Source organism: Amblyomma mixtum, chromosome 2, assembly GCF_055824585.1.
Source record: "Amblyomma mixtum isolate Tamu chromosome 2, ASM5582458v1, whole genome shotgun sequence".
Classification (NCBI taxonomy): domain Eukaryota; kingdom Metazoa; phylum Arthropoda; class Arachnida; order Ixodida; family Ixodidae; genus Amblyomma; species Amblyomma mixtum.
The window spans coordinates 165,798,576-165,818,377 of NC_143013.1; the positions used below are offsets into that span (position 1 = coordinate 165,798,576).

Consider the following 19,802-nt stretch of genomic DNA (forward strand, 5'->3'; position numbering starts at 1 on the left):
GGCGACAGCCTCTCCCATATTCCCCAAATTAGCCCTTTCCTGTGCTAGCTGCATCCACTTGACCCCTGCACCCATCATCAGTTTGTGATCTAGCTTATGTAGCCCACGAAGAATCGGCCGTTAGCAACTATGCCTTTCAAATTGTGCACAGCAGTGAGGCTGAAAAAGACTATAGGCTGGGCCTGCCCTCTTCGCTCAGTTTACTTTGTCGGCCACCTGCCATGGCACAATTGAGGGAAGACAAAGCGAGTGATGTGCAACCACCTCCAGCCGGCTACGCCTTCATCTACAAACGCCCTTGTGGGTTTAAGCAATTGAATGGCCGTCCCCATGGCTGACACCAGTAGGTCCGCTTGTAAGGCAGGATTCAAGCGAGACAGCAGCACTGGCCATTGCTGTAAGGTGCGGGAATGGGAATTTTTGTTTGTACATTATTTGCTTGCTTTGGAGGAATTTTAGGTGGCATGAATAGTCGATGTCTTTTGTGTAATGAATGCATTTTTTAGCCACTTTCAGAACAATTTGTTGCTCAGGCTGTTAAAATATGCTCGCGCTGCCAGGGAAGGGCGGATTTTTTTCTCACTATTTTGGTTTGAGCCAAATGACTGGACATAAGTTCTTTGTGCAGAGCTGTCCAATGTCTGTGCTCATTGAGGATTGTAAAAGATTTGTTATTAGACGTGTGCCCACCAAGATGCTTATATTAGGAAATTTTTGGTTCTTTCTTTTTTTTGCAGGGATGCAGCTTTGCTTGTCACATCATGAATTAGAAGAGACCATCATCGTGAGCAGCTTGAGGCTACCAGAAGATAAGCATATTTTAGACGTGCTAAATTGTTCAGGCAAATGTTGAGAGTACTTTAAATTTGTAGTTTTCCAGTGCAACGGTGCATGACCAAAGAAGGGAAGAAGGATACTTGAAGAAAACAGCGCAGCAACAGGGACAAGAGAGAAGATGAGACAGGTGCTGACTAGCAACTGAAGGTTTATTGAAAAGGAATGCATAAAATATACTCTCTTCGCAACCAAGAGCGTGCATGAGCTGCGCAAACAACAATGATAACCTGTCAACTTCAGTCATGGTGGTCAGGATACAATAGTTCACAATCATTAACAAGGACGGATGGCCGTTCATGGCTGTGAACTGTTGAATCTTGACCACCATGACTGAAGTTGATAGCTTATCAGTGTTGTTCGCGCAGCTCATGCACGCTCTTGGTTGTGAAGAGAGTATATTTTATGTGTTCCTTTTCAATAAACCTTCAGTTGCTAGTCAGCACCTGTCCCATCTTCTTTCTTGTGCCTGTTGCTGCGCTGCTTTCTTCAACTTGCCGTTTTACTGAAGTTGGGAAGAAGGATAAAACACAGCACTCACTGACAACTGGTTATTTAACGGCGCAGACACTGCTTAAATGCCTTCAGACCAGCGGAGCAGGAAAAAAACAAACTTATCACACCTTTATCATCAAAACTATGAAAGAAACATCATTTCTGTGTTTTATGATACAACTGAAGTATTGCTCGCACATTGTGAACCAGCTTTTTTAATATGATGCGTCTCTGTCCCTTCACAAGTGGCTTGCTTCTGCTAAGGATCTTCACACTTGAAAATCTCTGTACAATCACTGCAGTGCTTGACAAGTTTGGAACCTGTCCTCATTCTTTAGATCTCCTGCATGCAGTTTGCATTTACGGGCCTGTAGCATTTTGCCTCCATCGAAATGCAACCACCGCGGCCAGGATAGAACCCGTGTCTTAACAGGCCAGCAGCCGAGCACCATAACCACTGAACTGCCGTGGCGGCTCATGTATGTGTGTGTGTTCCGTAGGGCTGGAAAACTATGAACTTAAATCAGTGATGCTAACCAGGCCAACAACTAACTCTGCTGTTCATAATACCTCTGCTCCTTGTTTCTAAATGGCCAATTAGGTGGCACTGCTACTTTGTTTATTTGTTGCAATTTTGTGCACAAAATGAATGTCTTATATTTGGGAAACACAAAGTCCAGGTGGTGTATGTTTGCAAGGTGTGCTATTGTTGTGTAGATAGTTTACTGAAGTGTTTTGTATTTCTAACATGCCAGTTGAGAGGTGTGTGTGCATTTTCATGCTATGGTAATGTGCCTAGTAACTGTTTAAAACATTAGCTCTGGTTCTTGTTCCTGAGTAGCTCACATGTGTGCTGCTCATCCCTTTTTTCTTAGTTAAGCTACTTCATCAAATTGCATGTTGTAGGTGTCACCATGCATGTATATCTTAGAGCTTAAAGTAAGTGCTCTTGGAAGTCATCTTAAGGTGAATTCGCACGGTGGACTGAATTGCAAATCTTGAGAGTGAACTGTGCATTATGTGGCTTGACGTCACGAATTGACGCCAACCAATTGGTGTCTGCAGATGGAAAGAGGAGGGCGTTTTTTTTCTATTAGGACAAGATCTGCTGTTTTCATCTCATGTGTGAATGCTTTCAGCATGCGGACACTGCCTTTACTTGATGTGATGCTAGAGATCTTTTTGCGACCTCATCCGTTGTGTGAATATACCGTAAAAACCCGCGTATAATACGAACCCGAATATAATACGGGGCTAAGATTTAGAGACGCGAAATGGGAAAAAAAGTTTCACCCGCGTATAATACGAGTAACACAAGCTCATAGAAGACATTGATTCAAATCGCATCCCGCACTTCACTTCAATTACTTTGTTCTTCAGTAGCGCTTTCTTCGAACATTTCTTTGTCCGACAAATCATCCCAAATGTACTCATCTTCCGTGCCATCGAGGGCGTTCGAGATGCCGCACTTCTTAAGCCCGCTTCAGCCGCCCGGTTGGCGTCACTGCAGGATCACCTGAGCGCATCCACTCTGCGTAGCACCGCCTGACTGCGTCCTTGAACGGTTTGTTTACACAACCATCAAACGGCCGCGAAAGCTTTGTCGCATTCCGCTGCACGCGAAAAGGGCTTCTTTCCGTTGTGGCCATCCACGAATGCTTCCTTCGACGACACCAAACTGCCTCCCGGCCGCACCGTTGCCGATGTTCTCCGCAGCCAAAATTGCTTGAAAGTAGCCGAGTACTGTTTTCGAGACCATGACATCGTGCTCTCTAAAACAATATCCACTTCACGAAGCGTGCCTTACATGCTAGCACGTGTGTTGTCAACAGGCGCACGGCACACCGCGACCCCCCGGCGTACCCAACAGATCAACAAAGAAACGACGTCGTGACGTCGTTTGTCGAGAGTAACGAAGCCAAGCCGTAGCCACGTGCCAATAGCGAAGCCAAGCCATAGCCACGCCGCAAAAACGAAACCAAAACATCGAGCAACTTCGAAAATTTTTGTTCGGATCCGCAAATAGTATGAGGCGGAAATTTAGGACGCTAATTATGGGAAAAAAACCTCGTATTATACGCGGGTTTTTACGGTACCTTTGATGTGCATTTTGGTGTAAGGACATGAACTCTAACTATACCTAATTCACAGAACTGGCCCCAGCAATGACATCCATCGATGGGGCGAGTGGCAGTGGGCCAGACGAGTTTGGTGAGCGAACCTTCTTGTGATGCATGCCATTTTTTATTTTTCATAATCAAATCGGCCTAAGAAAATGTTCACTTCAAACAAAGGATTTGTCCAATGAGCGCCTGTTAACCCTGTCCTGTGCCACTTGAGGGCGCCTTATCCCCTGAAACTTCTACTCTCATCCTTCCACCATCTCTGCTGTGCCCCTAACTTTGACTGTATGTGCTACATTGACCTTTCTTGAAATTGGTTACATACCCTTCCCAGGTCCCATTTCTTTCTGTACTTTTTATCTCTACTTTGTGTCGCTCTCCTACTCTACTGTGTGATTACATCTATACCTTTCGATAGCTTGCCGTCCTGCCTTCAGTTGCATTTCAAGCCTTTTCATTAAGCTTCATGTTTCTTTCCCATAGTTATCTAATAATTAAAAGCTTTTTAATTGATTGACATCCCCTTTCTTGTGAATTAACAAAATATATTAGCATTATTCTGGTCGTCTGGTACATTCAAAGTTGTTAGGCGTTGTACCGTGTACAGGTTGAAAAGTTTTCTGGCACAGTGTTCCTGCTGTCCTTCAGCAGATGCGCAGTTAATTGAACCTGACGTCTTTTTTTTTCTTTTTGCATTGCCTATGAGGCTTGCTGTACTGCCCCTTTCATTTTTGGCAGGATATGCGATTTTTCTGAACTGCTCTCGCTCCGCAGTGTTCTGCTGTGTCTTTAAGGCTCGTTTATGGGGGTTCAACGTCCCAAAGCGACTCGGGCTATGAGGGACGTGGTAGTGGAGGGCTCCGGAAATTTCGACCAGCTGAGGTTCTTTAACGTGCACTGACATCGCACAGCACACGGGCCCCTGGAACTTCGCCTCCATCGAAATTCCATTGCCGCAGCTGGATCGAACTCTCGTCATTTGGGTCAGCAGCCAAGCGTTATAACCACTGAGCCACTGCGGCCACGGTTGTCACTTGTCAATTAGCCCTCATTATTTCACCAGTTATCTTTTTAGCCATCAGTGTTAGTGTAGTTTGAAAGGGTGTGCGCTAAAAAAGACGTACACAGGAAAAAGATAGAGACGACAGGAAAGAAGCGCAACTTCCAACTTTAATGACGACAAAAGAAGCCAGGCGCACATATATATCCGCTGATAAACAGATATGAGCTGCGTGATGGAGCGTGACCCCATCAACCAAACATAAGACAGCGCAAAAAATGCATATCTAAGTGACATTAAAAGAAACCCAAGAAAGTGAACACATCAAACACCTGCCGAGGTAAGGTAAAAAAGTGGGATTCGTATCGGCTGACAACAATGCATAGCAACATGGGAAAACAGAGCTGTATGAAAGATGACACTGAAAAGGAGGATAACACCATAAAAAAGGCTAACAACATGACGAAATTTTTAACAAAGAACAAGTGAAAGATGGAGATAAAAACCGTGTAAAGGGTGGTAAATAAAGGCACATTGGAACATCTAAAAGAACACTAAAACATAGAGAGGCGTACGGGTTAATAGTCTAGATGTACCCATCCAGAAAGGCAAGTTCATTTCTAGACAGGTTAATGGAAGGCGTGCTAACGCACTTGTCTTTCCTGAGGTGAATAAAAAAGGCCTCGATTACTTCTCTTTCTGTCTTGTCCTGAGCCTTAGCTAGAAACTTGGTTTCATTAAACTTGGGGTAGCAGTTCTGGCAACTGCTGCAGTGTAACGGAAGGTTACCTCCAGACCTGTTCTTCATGGTGACGTTGTGCCTGCGGGCGCGCTCATTGAAACATTTGCCGGTTTGACCCACATACACTTTGCCGCACGTCAAGGGAATCTCGTACACAACATTGGCAGTGCATTGTGTGTACACGGTTTGATGCTTCATATTACAGGCCTTCTTAACACGCTTCCTGGTCACCATCGGACATAATTTCGCCAGTTTGCAAGTAGCCGAAAAAACCAGCCTAACCCCGTGACGAGACGCAACTTTCTTTAAATTGTGTGAAAGACCATGCAGGTAAGGTATAACCTGCACAGGTTTCCGTTCTGTTTGATGTTTAGCATGCTCCGAGTTTTTAATTTTTTGCAAAAGGTTTTCAGACATGTTGGTGACCAGATTTGCAGGGTAACCTGCAGCAGAAATTCGGTCGATCTGGCACTGGAAACTTTCACCTATCTTGTGGCCGCAGGATTTTTCTAAGGCAGATTTCATGCAAAGAGATACTATGCCAAGCTTTACCAGCTTGGAGTGGGCACTATCATAGGGCAAAAGTGACTTCTTTGAGTGCGGCTGATAAGACCAACACACATCATCATTTGTAAAAATAAGCTGTAAGTCAAGAAATTGGAGTCGATCATGATCTGCTCGTTCATGCGTGAATTTTAGACCCCTCGATGAAGAACAGAAGGTAGTGAGAATTTGGACTACAAGTGTATCAGCAGCACAGTATGAAGGTGCGTTAAGAAGGACAAGATAATCGTCGACGTATCTGAAAATACGTGTTATCCCTGTGTCCTTCAAGCTAGCTTCAAGGCGCCGGTCAAATGACGCCAGAAAAATTTCGCATAAGACCGGTGGGACTGAGGAACCTATACAAATTCCGGCTTTTTGCAAGTAAAACTCATCCTGGAAGCAAATAACAGTGGAATCCAAATAAAACAATAGTAGGTCCAGAAATTTTTCAGTTGTGACACCGGCAGAATTTTGAAACCTGACTTCGCCAAATTCTTCCAAATGTTCACGAACAGCATCCAACAACCCGTCGTGAGGCACAGAGTAAAATAAGTCCTCAACGTCAATTGAAAAACCAGTTGTGGCCGATACCTTGCCTCCCTCCAGTACCTGCACCACTTCCTTTGAGCTTCGAACGCGGTAAGGGTAAGCGCCAGCTATTCTGTCCAGTTGGCACCGAAGGAAGTCACCCACAACTTTTTGCCACGTATCCCTTTCAGACACAATGGCACGTAGTGGACAAGCAGGCTTATGCGTTTTACCTGAAAAGAATATTTCGAGGCATCCGGTCTCAGCTCCTTTGACCGCCTCGGAGCATGCTAAACATCAAACAGAACGGAAACCTGTGCAGGTTATACCTTACCTGCATGGTCTTTCACACAATTTAAAGAAAGTTGCGTCTCGTCACGGGGTTAGGCTGGTTTTTTCGGCTACTTGCAAACTGGCGAAATTATGTCCGATGGTGACCAGGAAGCGTGTTAAGAAGGCCTGTAATATGAAGCATCAAACCGTGTACACACAATGCACTGCCAATGTTGTGTACGAGATTCCCTTGACGTGCGCAAAGTGTATGTGGGTCAAACCGGGAAATGTTTCAATGAGCGCGCCCGCAGGCACAACGTCACCATGAAGAACAGGTCTGGAGGTAACCTTCCGCTACACTGCAGCAGTTGCCAGAACTGCTACCCCAAGTTTAATGAAACCAAGTTTCTAGCTAAGGCTCAGGACAAGACAGAAAGAGAAGTAATCGAGGCCTTTTTTATTCACCTCAGGAAAGACAAGTGCGTTAGCACGCCTTCCATTAACCTGTCTAGAAATGAACTTGCCTTTCTGGATGGGTACATCTAGACTATTAACCCGTTCGCCTCTCTATGTTTTATTGTCCTTTTAGATGTTCCAATGTGCCTTTATTTACCACCCTTTACACGGTTTTTATCTCCATCTTTCACTTGTTCTTTGTTAAAAATTTCATCATGTTGTTAGCCTTTTTTATGGTGTTATCCTCTTTTTCAGTGTCATCTTTCATACAGCTCTGTTTTCCCATGTTGTTATGCATTGTTGTCAGCCGATACGAATCCCACTTTTTTACCTTACCTCGGCAGGTGTTTGATATGTTCACTTTCTTGGGTTTCTTTTAATGTCACTTAGATATGCATTTTTTCGCTGTCTTATGTTTGGTTGATGGGGTCACGCTCCATCACGCAGCTCATATCTGTTTATCAGCGGATATATATGTGCGCCTGGCTTCTTTTGTCGTCATTAAAGTTCGAAGTTGCGCTTCTTTCCTGTCGTCTCTATCTTTTTCCTGTGTACGTCTTTTTTAGCGCACACCCTTTCAAATATGAATATGTACCAACTAGCCCGTCAAAAAGCTTTACTACTGTTAGTGTAGCAGCCGATCAACTCTTCACTGAGATGTGTTTCTCATAGTATTAATGTTTCTACAAGTTTTAATACAGCATAACCCTGCTGATGTACTCCTCACGGGACTAAAAAAAATTGGCTGTGGCTTAGCTCAGCTATGCCAGACATACGTAGCGAGAGGTAATGGACCTTCAGAGGCTAGGCGAACTCGTCGAGCTGCATCTTCACGGCGTCGCTTATTCAGACGTTCTGCACGTTCTTCCTCGGTCTCGTCGCCTTTGCCTTGTTTCGTTCCAACAGCTAAGCTTGGTTTGTTTCAGCCTCTCCGACTCGCTCTCCATCTCTGGCCACAACAGCTTCAACGAACCGCCCTCTTATACAGGCCGCTGCTCATTCATTCATAAATCTTTAATCACAAGGATGACCTGAGGCCCAAGGGGGAAGTGGGTTGGTTAGGTGAAGGTGAGGGTGTCAGTCTCTGACATGAAGTCTAGCAGGGCACTGAGCTTGCGCTTGGCGTCGGTACTGGGGGCCGTCCAGTCATCGTATGTCTGGATGTGGTAGGCAGAGGTGTAGCAGGCGCAGAGGCTCGCAGTGCCAGGACAGGTCCAGATCAGGTGGTGCAAATCAACAGAGTCAGCAGGGCAATCGGGGCAGCCGATCCTGGTTCGGTGCCATCGACTCGGGATGTCCGGGGTGTACGCTGCACCGGCTCGCACCTTGTGAGCGAGAACTTGGGCCGGGCGAGAAAGTCCAGAAGGAATGGATGGAGTAATGTCTGGGACAAAGTCCCACGACAAACCCCTCTGCTCTTGTTAAAGGCGTGTGATGATAGAGTCAGGTATTATGAGCGGGATGGGAGAACAATAAGGGTGGTCCGAGTTGGTCGGCTCACGTTAAGGCAATGCCGACGGTCTTCCTCTAGCTGCGCGCCAGCAGCCTCGTGGGCAGTCCTGTTCCCGGTCCCTTGTGCGTGATTTCTGGGTGTCCAGTGAATGCATACGTAGACCTCGGAGGTCTCTTGCTGTGCCTACTGCTATCTCTGGCTCTCCTCCTCCTCTGACGTTGCACCAGATGGCGCGGCTCCATCTGGCAACGGTTGCTAGGCAGCGGCGCAAGAAGCGGTGTGACGACGGTGTGACCACCGCCGCAGTGAAAATGCTACTTTGCGACCAATAGCTCTTGCTACAAAAAAAAATGCAAGAGCGAGGAAACATTAGAGGCAGGAAGTAGGACAAATTTAAAAATGACAGGAATGAAGAACTAAACACATTTATTGCAGTGCTGGCACTTGAAAAAATCATGCAGCATTGTCTGCTGCATTTTCTTACGTCCGGTGAGGACTACTCATTTGTCCAGAATTTTACGGGGCTATGTGGCTGTTGCGATCGTTGCAAACATACTTTCTGAGAATGTCTAATGCCGCTACAGCCAACATAATGGTTGGTTCCAGCGGAGGCTAGCCCTCGTCCTTTTTGTTGCCACTGCTGTGTGCATCCAGAACTCACAAAAGATGTGATGAGGTGCGGAAGGACAAAATCAATCGCGCCAGCCACACTAACACTAGCAGCACAATTACAAAGAAACAAGGATAGGTGAAGAAAAAATTAGCTGTGGTTTAGCTCTGATTAAACATGGCGAGAAGCGGTAGCTTCATGTGGCTGCGCTTTGCAAAGCTTTGTTTGTTTCTAGTTTCTCGGCTTGTTGAAAGATTGTTGTTTCTTTGGACTTTGCCGCACGTAGCTACGTGAAACTACTGCTTCTCACCAGGTTTAACCGAAGCTAAACCACAGCTGATTTTTTCCTATACCCGTGGTTTTAGATTTTCTGCGTGTGGAGCGCTAATCTTCCTCTTTGTAGTCTTCGTCTTCCTCTTGTTATTCCTCTTCAAACTCCTCTCGAAATCGCCTGTCACTGATCAATCATGAATCGCTCGAATCACAAATTACCATGATATTGCATGAGCGGCTGTGTAACCTAGCAGTTAGTTTTTAAGAAGCACATATTGTCACGTTGTAGTGACGGCAGTCCAGCGGTCACGAAGACACCAGAAAGACTCGCAAACGAAGCTCTTTATTTGGGCTGACTTGCGCCCGCAAAAGAACTGACTCACTCGGTGGCGGCGTAAGCAACAAGCGCGCTCGTCAATCGTCGAACTACGAATGCCCGCTGCTCGCGGCATCGTTCAATTTAAAGCCGGCAAGGAAACTTCCAGATAACAGGTCGAGATCATGTAGAGTAGTCTAGAAAAACCTAGATGCAGCCTTTCATGGCTGCGATCAATCGAGATTAGTCTGGTCGCTTCTCGCGTCACGAACAAAAGTGATAACAACCCTTTCCTGCAGCCTTGAGCGTGAACGAACAAACACTACAATGATACGTGGCATTACCCCCCTTCCAAAGAAGCATCGTCTCGATGCTTTATAATGAAATTAAACACGGAGAATGCTTCGAGAACTTATAGAGTCCTTTAGCGTTCCTAATAAGGTGTAAGGGCAGCGGTAAAAGCTTTAAGCCTGGCCGTGTCGTCGTCGTCGTCGGTGTTGTCGTCGGTGTTGTCGTAGTTTTTGTCGTCGTATTTGTCGTCGTAGTAGTCGTCGTCGTCGCAGGGATCGTCGTCGTCGTAGGGGTCGTCGTCGTCGTAGGGGTCGTCGTCGTCGTAGGGGTCGTCGTTGTCGTTGGGGTCGTCGTTGTCGTTGGGGTCGTCGTTGTCGTTGGGGTCGTCGTTGTCGTTGGGGTCGTCATCCTAGGGGTCGTCCTAGTTGAGGCATAGTCTTGTGTTTTCGTTCATGGAGGATCTTAGTTCTTGCGCTCATAAGCAACATCACGTCCAGAGGCTGCTTCATTCGGTTTAATCTTCGGGGCCTGGGGGAGCGTCCACGCACTACGTAGCCTCGGCTAGGAAATACAAAGCGCGGCGACCTTGGCGACGGTGAACGTGATAGGCGGTTGGGCGGTGAGCATTCTTCCCGACGCAAAAACTCCTCGATTTCCGCTGGTCGCTGGCCGGGTCGGGGTTGGTGGTACCCGGGGCTGCTGAATAATGACTGGAGTCGTCGCCTGGGGAAAGCTCATGGTGGCCGTTGCTGCTGGCTTTCGCTTTCGGGTAGGGTCCGGCAGAATCCCGAACTCAAGTGTGTCCCCTTGCAGGCGTCGGCTTGCGCGGTGGACTGGACTCAGGTCCTGCGGTAGATGTCTCAGGGGGCTGGCGTCACGACTTGTAGGGGGTGTCCGGAACATGGGAGGCTACCCCGCACCTCCACCAGATGTCACGTTGTAGTGACGGCAGTCCAGCGGTCACGAAGACACCAGAAAGACTCGCAAACGAAGCTCTTTATTTGGGCTGACTTGCGCCCGCAAAAGAACTGACTCACTCGGTGGCGGCGTAAGCAACAAGCGCGCTCGTCAATCGTCGAACTACGAATGCCCGCTGCTCGCGGCATCGTTCAATTTAAAGCCGGCAAGGAAACTTCCAGATAACAGGTCGAGATCATGTAGAGTAGTCTAGAAAAACCTAGATGCAGCCTTTCATGGCTGCGATCAATCGAGATTAGTCTGGTCGCTTCTCGCGTCACGAACAAAAGTGATAACAACCCTTTCCTGCAGCCTTGAGCGTGAACGAACAAACACTACAATGATACGTGGCAATATACAGGGTGTCCCAGCTAAAAGTAACGAAGCTTGTAAAAAAGAGGATGATCCCTAGCCGAGTGAGACCAACTGAGGGTTGTTGCCAGTCGCGTGTCCTAGTCTGTAGTATTTTTTTCTATTATGCAAACATGATTAATTAGCAGAGACTAATTAGCTAACTTTTTAATTATTGCCTACAGGAAGAAAGTGTCAATGCAGGAGTTGTAGATCCCTTTGAAAAATAACCGTTTGCCGTGTTTGCAGCCAAGTACCACTGATACAGCTTCTTTTATTTGACTTAAAAGAAAGCCCGCGAAATACAAAAAGAGCCACGTGATAGGGAAGCAGTTTCAGCGCTCCCAGACGACCAGCCAAGCAAAGACATTCGCTTATCTTTGCAACGTTGTCCCGAACGGGGTTCGGCGTTTTGTGATAGTTGCGAGATATACGTAACTAACTCTCGCATCGGCGCTAGGGCGACCGTTTCTTCAGCGCGTGACGGTGCAAGTTAGCGGCACGGCCACATTCCTATCACTCGAGGCGAGGTTACGCGTGAAAAAGCGCTCCATGCGAGCCGCGCTTCACTTCCTTGAAAAGCAGCACCCGCTCACTTTCCATGACGCATAAGCAGTTCCTGGTGCATATCTCGCCACCTCCTCAAGACGCCAAAAGCTGTACGGGACAGCGTTGCAAACATAAGCGGATGTCGTTGCTTGATCGCTCGTTTGGGAGCGCTGTAACTGCTTCCCTATCACGTGGTTCTTTTTGTATTTCGCGGGCTTTCTTTTAAGTCAGATAAAAGAAGTTGTATCAGTGGTACTTAGCTGCAAACAAGGCAAACGATTATTTTTCTATGGGATCTACAACTCCTGCATTGACAATTTCTTCCTGAAAGCAATAATTAAAAAGTTAGCTAATTAGTCTTTGCTAATTAATCACGTTTGCATAATAAAAAAATACTGCAGACTAGGACACGCGACTATCAACAACCCTCAGTTGGTCTCACTCGGCTAGGGATCATCCTCTTTTTAACAAGCTTGGTTACTTTTAGCTGGGAAACCCTGTATATCTCCAGTTTTATTGAATTGTCACACCGTGGGTCTGAAGCTTAGTGGTTAGCGCACCTGGCTCTCGCCCAATGGACCTGAGTTTGAATCCGACTGATTGTGAGGTTTATTTGTTTGTTTATTTTATTTGTGGCAGACTTGAAGGTCATGTTGTGTACATGGCAATCTCAGCCGTGCACCTGTAGCAGTGAAGCTACTGCTTCAAAAAAGTGCAACCACTGTTGATGATGATGGCACAGCCTGTCTGAATGCCGTCTGCCTAACACAGTGGTGCTAGACATGCCAGGCCAAGTAAAGCCGCTTTAGAAGTAAACATATGACTGCCACCGTTTCTCATTTAGGCTGGCATGGGGTGTTATTTCACAAGTATTACTGTGTAGGAATGTGGCCAAAGTTACAATGCAACGAACAGCACGGTTTATAATGCATGGAACCCTATTATCATCATGCCAGATCCAGACCACTACAATGTGTAGCAGCCAGGAAAATGCAGCACCCATCAACTCAGCAGCGAGGTTCTACTGTTCAAAGCTTTCACTGTTACCTTGAGAGCAAAATACTTAATTTTGGATTCCGCTAGGTGGCGCCGCCCTGGTTAGCTGGCTGCCTACCGCGCTCTGCTTTAACCTGCCCCTGGCCTGGTCCAGGGCCTCGCCCGCCCCTGGATTTACACTCCATCGCTTCAGGAAGGCTCCCGAAGCACGTGGAAACCATCGGCATCACGGCCCGCTGCCGAACTGGCCCTCCAAGCGTCTCCAAAATTGTGAAGCGGCGCGGCGCCTCGCTAAACCTAACGCGCCGCGCCTCCACCGCCGCAATGCAGCGTCTGACCAAGCCCCTGCAGCCCAGACCCACCGATGCCGCCACCGCGGGGCCTGTTTCAACCACGTCGACAGCCGTCTCTCAAACGGGTACGTTCAACGCCGCCCACGCAACCGAGCCCATTCCTGCCGCACTGCACGCCTTGAGCGACGCTGGGAGCACCGGATCGACGGCCGCGGCGCAGCCGGCAGCGTTCGTCGTCGGCGCAGCGTCCACACCTAAGAGCTTCGAGGCCATAGACGCGTCGCAGCCGGCTGCGTTCGTCGCCGCCGCTGGAGCCGCTGCACCTACTCCAGCCAAAGGTCCCACTGAAACCAAGACGTCCAGCCCGGCACCCGCGTCGCACACTGAGACTCCGGCTGAGGACTCAGACATGGACCTTACGACGTCCCCGGCAGACGACACTCCTTCCCAAGAAATCGGCTGGACCACCATCGGTGCCAACCGTAAGCCTGCCACCGCAGCCCGACCCCGCGCCGAGCTCATCACAGTTGCCATCCAGCTTCCCCCTGGAACCCTCACCCCCAAGCTACCTCTCTACGACGTACTCGCCGCAGTCGCCTCCGCTGCGCAACTTTCCTCGAAGACCAGTGCCGACATCACCCTTCAGGCCAAGCCAGCCCAAAGCCTTGTGTTTCTAAAGACTCATTCTCCTCTCACCGCCCACCTCCTACTCTCTGTCACGCATCTTCAGCTTCATGGTAAGCCTGTCACCATCAAAGCTTACACCCCCCATCCTCCCATCTCATGCCTCGGCGTCATCCATAACGTCGGGGGCCACTTCACTCCTGATGACCTCATGCATGACCTGGAATCTTTCAAAACAGATATTCTCGCTGCTCGCATGATGGGATCCACTCAATCAGTGCTCATAACGTTCGCTGGCACCGTCATCCCCCACTTTGTTTATTTCAAACGCGTTGCCTTCCGGTGCCGTCCTCATAAACCTAAGCCTCCCACCTGCACCCGTTGTCTCACTCTAGGCCATCGCGCCCACCAATGCCCCCAGCACAGCGTTCCGGCCAAGTGCCGTCGCTGTGCTGCTCCTCTACCCGCTGACCCTTCCGCTCATGTGTGTGCCCAGCCCTGGTGCGTTCATTGCCAGGTGAACACCCACCCCTCCCTCGACCCCACTTGCCCCTTCATCCTTGCTAAGCAACGCGAGTGTGCTAAAGCTGCATACCTCCGACGCCTAGCTTTGCGCCGGGCCACTCAACCCACCAACCCTCCCTCCTCCCCCGCCTCCTCCTCCTCCTCCTCCTCCTCTAATCATGAATCTCCATCATCTCCGATCACGTCACCACCAGGCTCCTACGCCGCCATAGTTAAAGGATCCTCGGTGCCAGCGTCCCTCTCTTCCACTACACCACCCTCTCCATCCTTGACTGACGAGAACCGCTCCTTCGACCTCCGGCTCGCAATGCTGGAACGCCAGCAGCGAGAGCAGCAGCGCATTTCCCACGATCTACAACAGCAGATACATGCCTTGACTCAAACCCTCCAGACAACCACCTCCTCTCTCACCTCCCAGCTTAGCAAGCTAAATGAGCACCTTGCCACGTTCACCACTCCTTCCTCTAGCGCCCAGGTCGCCCCTTTGGCTGACCTTGTAGAAACCACCACACAGGCACATCACACTCGCTTGGTTCAGCTGGAAACTTCGGTTCTCCAGATCCTTACCACCCTCCAAGCACAATCAAAGCAATTGGAATCCTTCGCATCTATGCTCCAATCCGTCCATGAGTCACTGCCCCCGGCAAAAAAGAAGGAACGCGTACCATCGCGTTCCTCTCCACTATCATAATGGCGTTTGGCGAGGACCTCGAGATTGTGCAGTGGAACTGCCGAAATCTTTGCCACAATAAGACCCCCCTCCACCAGTATCTACTCACCCGCCCCTCCCTACCTCATTTTCTCCTTCTCCAGGAGACCCGGACGGCCCGCAATGTCCCAGGCTACCGCGCCTACCATGCCACTACGGCCACACCACTTGCGTCTATTTATGTACGCAGTGACGTGCTCGTAGAGCAAATTGACATCCCCTCCACCCTCCTTAAATATTTAGTTGGTGTGGTTTATTACCACCCTTCTTCCCGCATCTCACTCGTCCTTTTGTCTTTTTACAACCCCCCTGTCACTTCCTCTTTATTCTCTTGTCTGGGCAAATTCCTTCACTCTCTTTCTTCTACCTCCCATCTCCTCTTTGGTGGTGACTTTAATGCCCCTCACACACTCTGGGGCTACCCACAAACCCTCAAACCCGGCCGCCTCCTCCATTGTCTGGCCCAGGAACGCCACCTCACCCTTCTTAATACTCCAGGCTCTCCTACTCGAGCGGGCACTGCCTCACAACGCCCTACGACACCCGACCTCACTTTCTCTCGGGGTTCACTTTCCTTTCACTGGCAGGTGACAGCCGAAACTCTTCTAAGTGACCACTTTCTCATCCATATCACCACCTCTCTCTCCCACATCCCTCGCTGTCATCCGATTATTCACACTGATTGGCATGCTTTTCGCACTAATCTCGCCTCCGACTCCTTTCAATCCTACGACGACTGGACGTCGCGCATCTCTGCAGCGCTCACGTCCAGTAGCCGTCGCGTTCGCTCTCGTTACCCAATCCAAGACCCAGATCCTCACCTTCTCCGTTTATGGCGTCGCCGTAAACGTCTTCAACGCTCCTTTCGCTCCCAACCCCACAATGCCCAACTTTCCTCCCGGATCACTGCTTTGCGGGCCGAGATCGTCGCCCACTGCGCCTCCCTCGAGCACTCTCGTTGGAGTGCTCTTTGTGACCGTCTTGACTCTGCATTGCACTCGCGATCCACATGGTCTCTCTTCAAATCCCTCCTTGGCACTAAGCCTGCCCTTGCTCCCACTCTAGCTAAAGCCCTCACTCAAGGAACTCCCTCCGATGTTTTTGATCAGCTCGCCTCTCTCTATCTCCCGCCCCCTCTGGCACCCTCCTACCCGGTGTACTGCGGTGGACCTAACCCCGATCTGGACCAATCCTTCACTCTCCGGGAGCTCGAATCGGCTCTGGCTGCTAATGCTACACGCTCGGCTCCCGGTGAGGATGCCATTACATACACCACACTTCGCAACCTTCCTGACTGCGCCAAAGAATTCCTCCTTAAAACCTACAATGATGCATGGGACAGCGGCTGCCTGCCCAGCTCCTGGACCTCCTCCCTCATTTCTATGATTCCAAAGCCGGGCAAGCCTCCCTCTCTCTCTAACCTCCGCCCAATCTCCCTGACATCATGTGTTGGTAAGACCCTTGAGCGAATGGCCCTGACTCGCCTCTCTAATTTTCTCGAGACGAGGGAGTTCTTCCCTCATTCTCTCATCGGCTTCCGACGCCACGTCTGTGCACAGGACATGTTTCTGGTTCTCCAGCACACGTTTCTGTCACCTACCCCCACTCAAATTCACGCACTTGTGACCGTCGATGTTCGCAAGGCCTTCGACGGTGTTTGCCACGACCACATCCTTTCCCAACTCGCCTCCCTAGACTGTGGCTCCCGCATGTACTGTTATATTCGCTCATTCCTCTCTAAACGTGTCGCTCGCTTTCGAGTCGACACCTATCTGTCCGACCCCCACAACCTCACCCGAGGCACTCCTCAAGGTGCTGTTCTCTCTCCTACCCTTTTCAATCTTGCTATGGCCCCTCTCGCCTCCCAGCTAGCTGAAATTCCCGACCTGCATCATATATTTTATGCCGATGACATCACTCTCTGGTGTTCATCTGGCTCTCCCGGTCACGTACAGGACACCCTGCAACGTGGCCTAGATCTCATCGACTCCTTTCTCACCACCGCTGGCCTCTCTCCTGCTCCTGAGAAATCCGAGCTTCTCCTTCTCAACCATTCCTCCTACCAGCGCTCACACAACCACTTCGTCTCTCTCCACCTTTCTGGCTCTCCCATTCCTGTCGTCACACAGTGCAAAGTTCTTGGCTTCCCTTTGCATGCGGCTAAGAATGTGCAATCCCTTCACCGCGCTGTCACCACCTGCCACTCTGTAACTCACCTCCTGCGGCGCGTGGTCACTCGACGCTCAGGTCTCCACGAGGCTCACGCGTGCCGAGTTGCCCACGCGCTGGCCCTCAACAAGGTCTTGTACTTTGCACCCTACGCTTCCTTCACTCAGACTCAACTTAACGCTCTCGAGACTGCCCTTGTGGGCCTCTACAAGGCAGCTCTCAACCTCCCTATCACTACCTCTACCACTAAGCTCTTTGCCACAGGCCTCTTCCATCCTCTTCGTTCTCTTCTCAGTCTCCATCGTGACTCGCAGCTTGCCCGGCTTTCCCTTACCCGTCAGGGTCAGTGGTTATTGACTCAAGCGGGTATCTCGCCCATTCCAATCTCCCCGTTTACCTCTCCTATTCCCACCCCCGCCCCCAATCTTCGTATCCTTCCCCTCCCGACCAACATGTCCCCCGTCCTGCACGCCGGACGTCGTCATGCGGCCGCACAGCACCATTCCCCTCTCTTTGATACCCAGGGTGTAGCTTACACGGATACCTCCTTCGTGGCTCCTCGAGGTTCCTGCGGCTACGCCCTGTACCATCCACACCTCCCTGCTCCTGAAACCCACACCAGCGGGCCGTATCTACACCCTCCAGACGCATTGTCCCTCGAGGTCCTCGCCATTGCGCATGCCCTCCAGTCATTTTCCCTCTTTCCCGCTCTCCAAGAGTACACGGTCTATTCGGACTCACAAGCCGCTATACACCACATACAGCAACGCACCCTTACCCCTTCTCTCCAACAGGAGGTCGAACGAGCGGTCTCCGCACTGCAGCCTTCCATCGTTTTCCTCCGCTGGGTCCCTGGGCATTCAGGGATTGACGGCAATGAGCTGGCCCATCAGCTCGCCCGCGACACACTTTTCCGGGCACCGTTGATCCCCTGGCCCAAGCCCTCGGAGGACGGTGGGAGACTCACCCTTCGCCGCACCATAAAAGAGGTCTCGCCTTCTTCGGCACATTCAGATGAATGCAGTTATCACCCCGTCCCGCCTCTTCCTCTATCGCTATCGATCGGACCCTTCCTGTCCCAACTGCCCCTGTATCTATGCGGACCTGGCCCATTGCCTATTCTATTGCCCGGCTGCTCAGCAGTCGGGTTCCTTCCCCCCACCCTCTCTATCCATCACCACCTGGCTCGACTGGCTTGGCGCTGAAGGGGAAGAAGAACAGCGACTTCTGGTCGCCCAGGCGGTCGAAATGCTCGGCCTGTAAATTATGGTCGATTAAAAGTCCTTTACTACTACTACTACTACTTAATTTTTTTTCATTTACTTGATAGCCCACAATGTCAAACTGAACTCAGTTTGCTTTTTGCTTATATGTGCTGCTGAGGTGCATTGATATTTGTGTACTTCCTTTTCTTGTCAGAAAAGTATGCTCAGCCGAGGAGATGGAGAGCGCCGCGGACTGCCAGCTCCAGCTGCCTGGTGGGCAGGACACTGTGATAGGTTCTGCTAGGGATGATGGAAAGGTGATTGTGCGTGTTCTTAAGTCATATAGTGTATCAAATACCATAGTAGAGTGAGTGAATGATTCTTAATTAAATTGGGGCTGGTACATAGTGAACTGGGTACAGTTTAGAGGATTATGCTAGCTTACAGTAGAAACTTATACTAGTCCCAGTAAGTGTGCCGAAAAGGGTAGTGTGCAAATCATAGATGTGTGGTTTCAGACAATATCATGTAAGGCACAGGTCAGCATTTCTAATTTGTCATTTTTGTACTTCATTACCTGACGATGCCATAATGGGTCTGCAGTTATCCTTGTCCTGAGGAAATTCTTAGTACACAAATAATTTTTGATCATGAGGAGGCTGCCTTGTTCTGTCAGGTATGCCTAGTTGTTGGTATGTGAAATTTATTCTCATTTCTGAAGTTTGTTTGAATTGGGGCAGAGAACATTATTTCAACTTTTGGCGGTATTTGACTCGGAATGAAGAGAAGCTAGAACTGTCAGAAGATTGTGCTATATATTTCATCTTGCACGCAAGCAATTTCTTTTTTTTCGAATTATAAGGCTAGAAATAAAAAATCTACTGATTTTGGACACTGCTCGCTGTAAAAGAGTGAATTCATGCCTACATAATTTTTATGTTTTTCAGCTGTTTGTTTTAAATTATGAAATATTTAAAATCCCTTGATTCATTACTGTTAATGTGTACAAATGCGAAATTCTCCACGTTTGCTGCAGGTCTATGCAGGCAGTGGGCTCTGGATGGAGCCTGGTGCCGGCAGATGCTCCTGAGAGCACCAACAGACTAAATGTTCTGCCGCGGTGCTGCTCAGGTGTATTGGACACCTGATGAGCTGAAGAGCCGCAGCGTGACTGGCGTGCTTTCAAATAAGTGCCGGTCTCTTGGCAGAACAGAGGCGAAACCGGCACTTACACCGGAAAAAGTCTTCTCTGAAAGGTGCTAGTGCTTTTTTTTTCTTTGCTTTGAGTAACACCTAGGCAATCAAACTTTGCTTCAGCCAAATACAGTCGCGCTCACTTACAGAAAGCGTGATAGTCATGGAGATCCTGTTCATTGTATCCGAGGTTTGTAACAACTGCAATGTCCTTATTGCATCCAAAACTGCAATGTCGGGCAAAAGTGACGTTTAGTTTTTGCAAGGTGTGTTATGCCCATACGTTGCTT

The 19,802-nt window shown here is 49.3% G+C and overlaps 1 long non-coding RNA gene across 1 annotated transcript; it reads left to right on the plus strand.

Moving 5' to 3' along the window:
* The first annotated feature begins 3,279 nt into the window (after nucleotides 1–3,279).
* On the plus strand, nucleotides 3,280–19,408 carry LOC149361480 (uncharacterized). Its single transcript, XR_016288181.1, has 3 exons — nucleotides 3,280–3,540; nucleotides 18,538–18,635; nucleotides 19,355–19,408. It is a non-coding gene; the product is annotated as an uncharacterized LOC149361480 (long non-coding RNA).
* The last annotated feature ends 394 nt before the right edge of the window (nucleotides 19,409–19,802 follow it).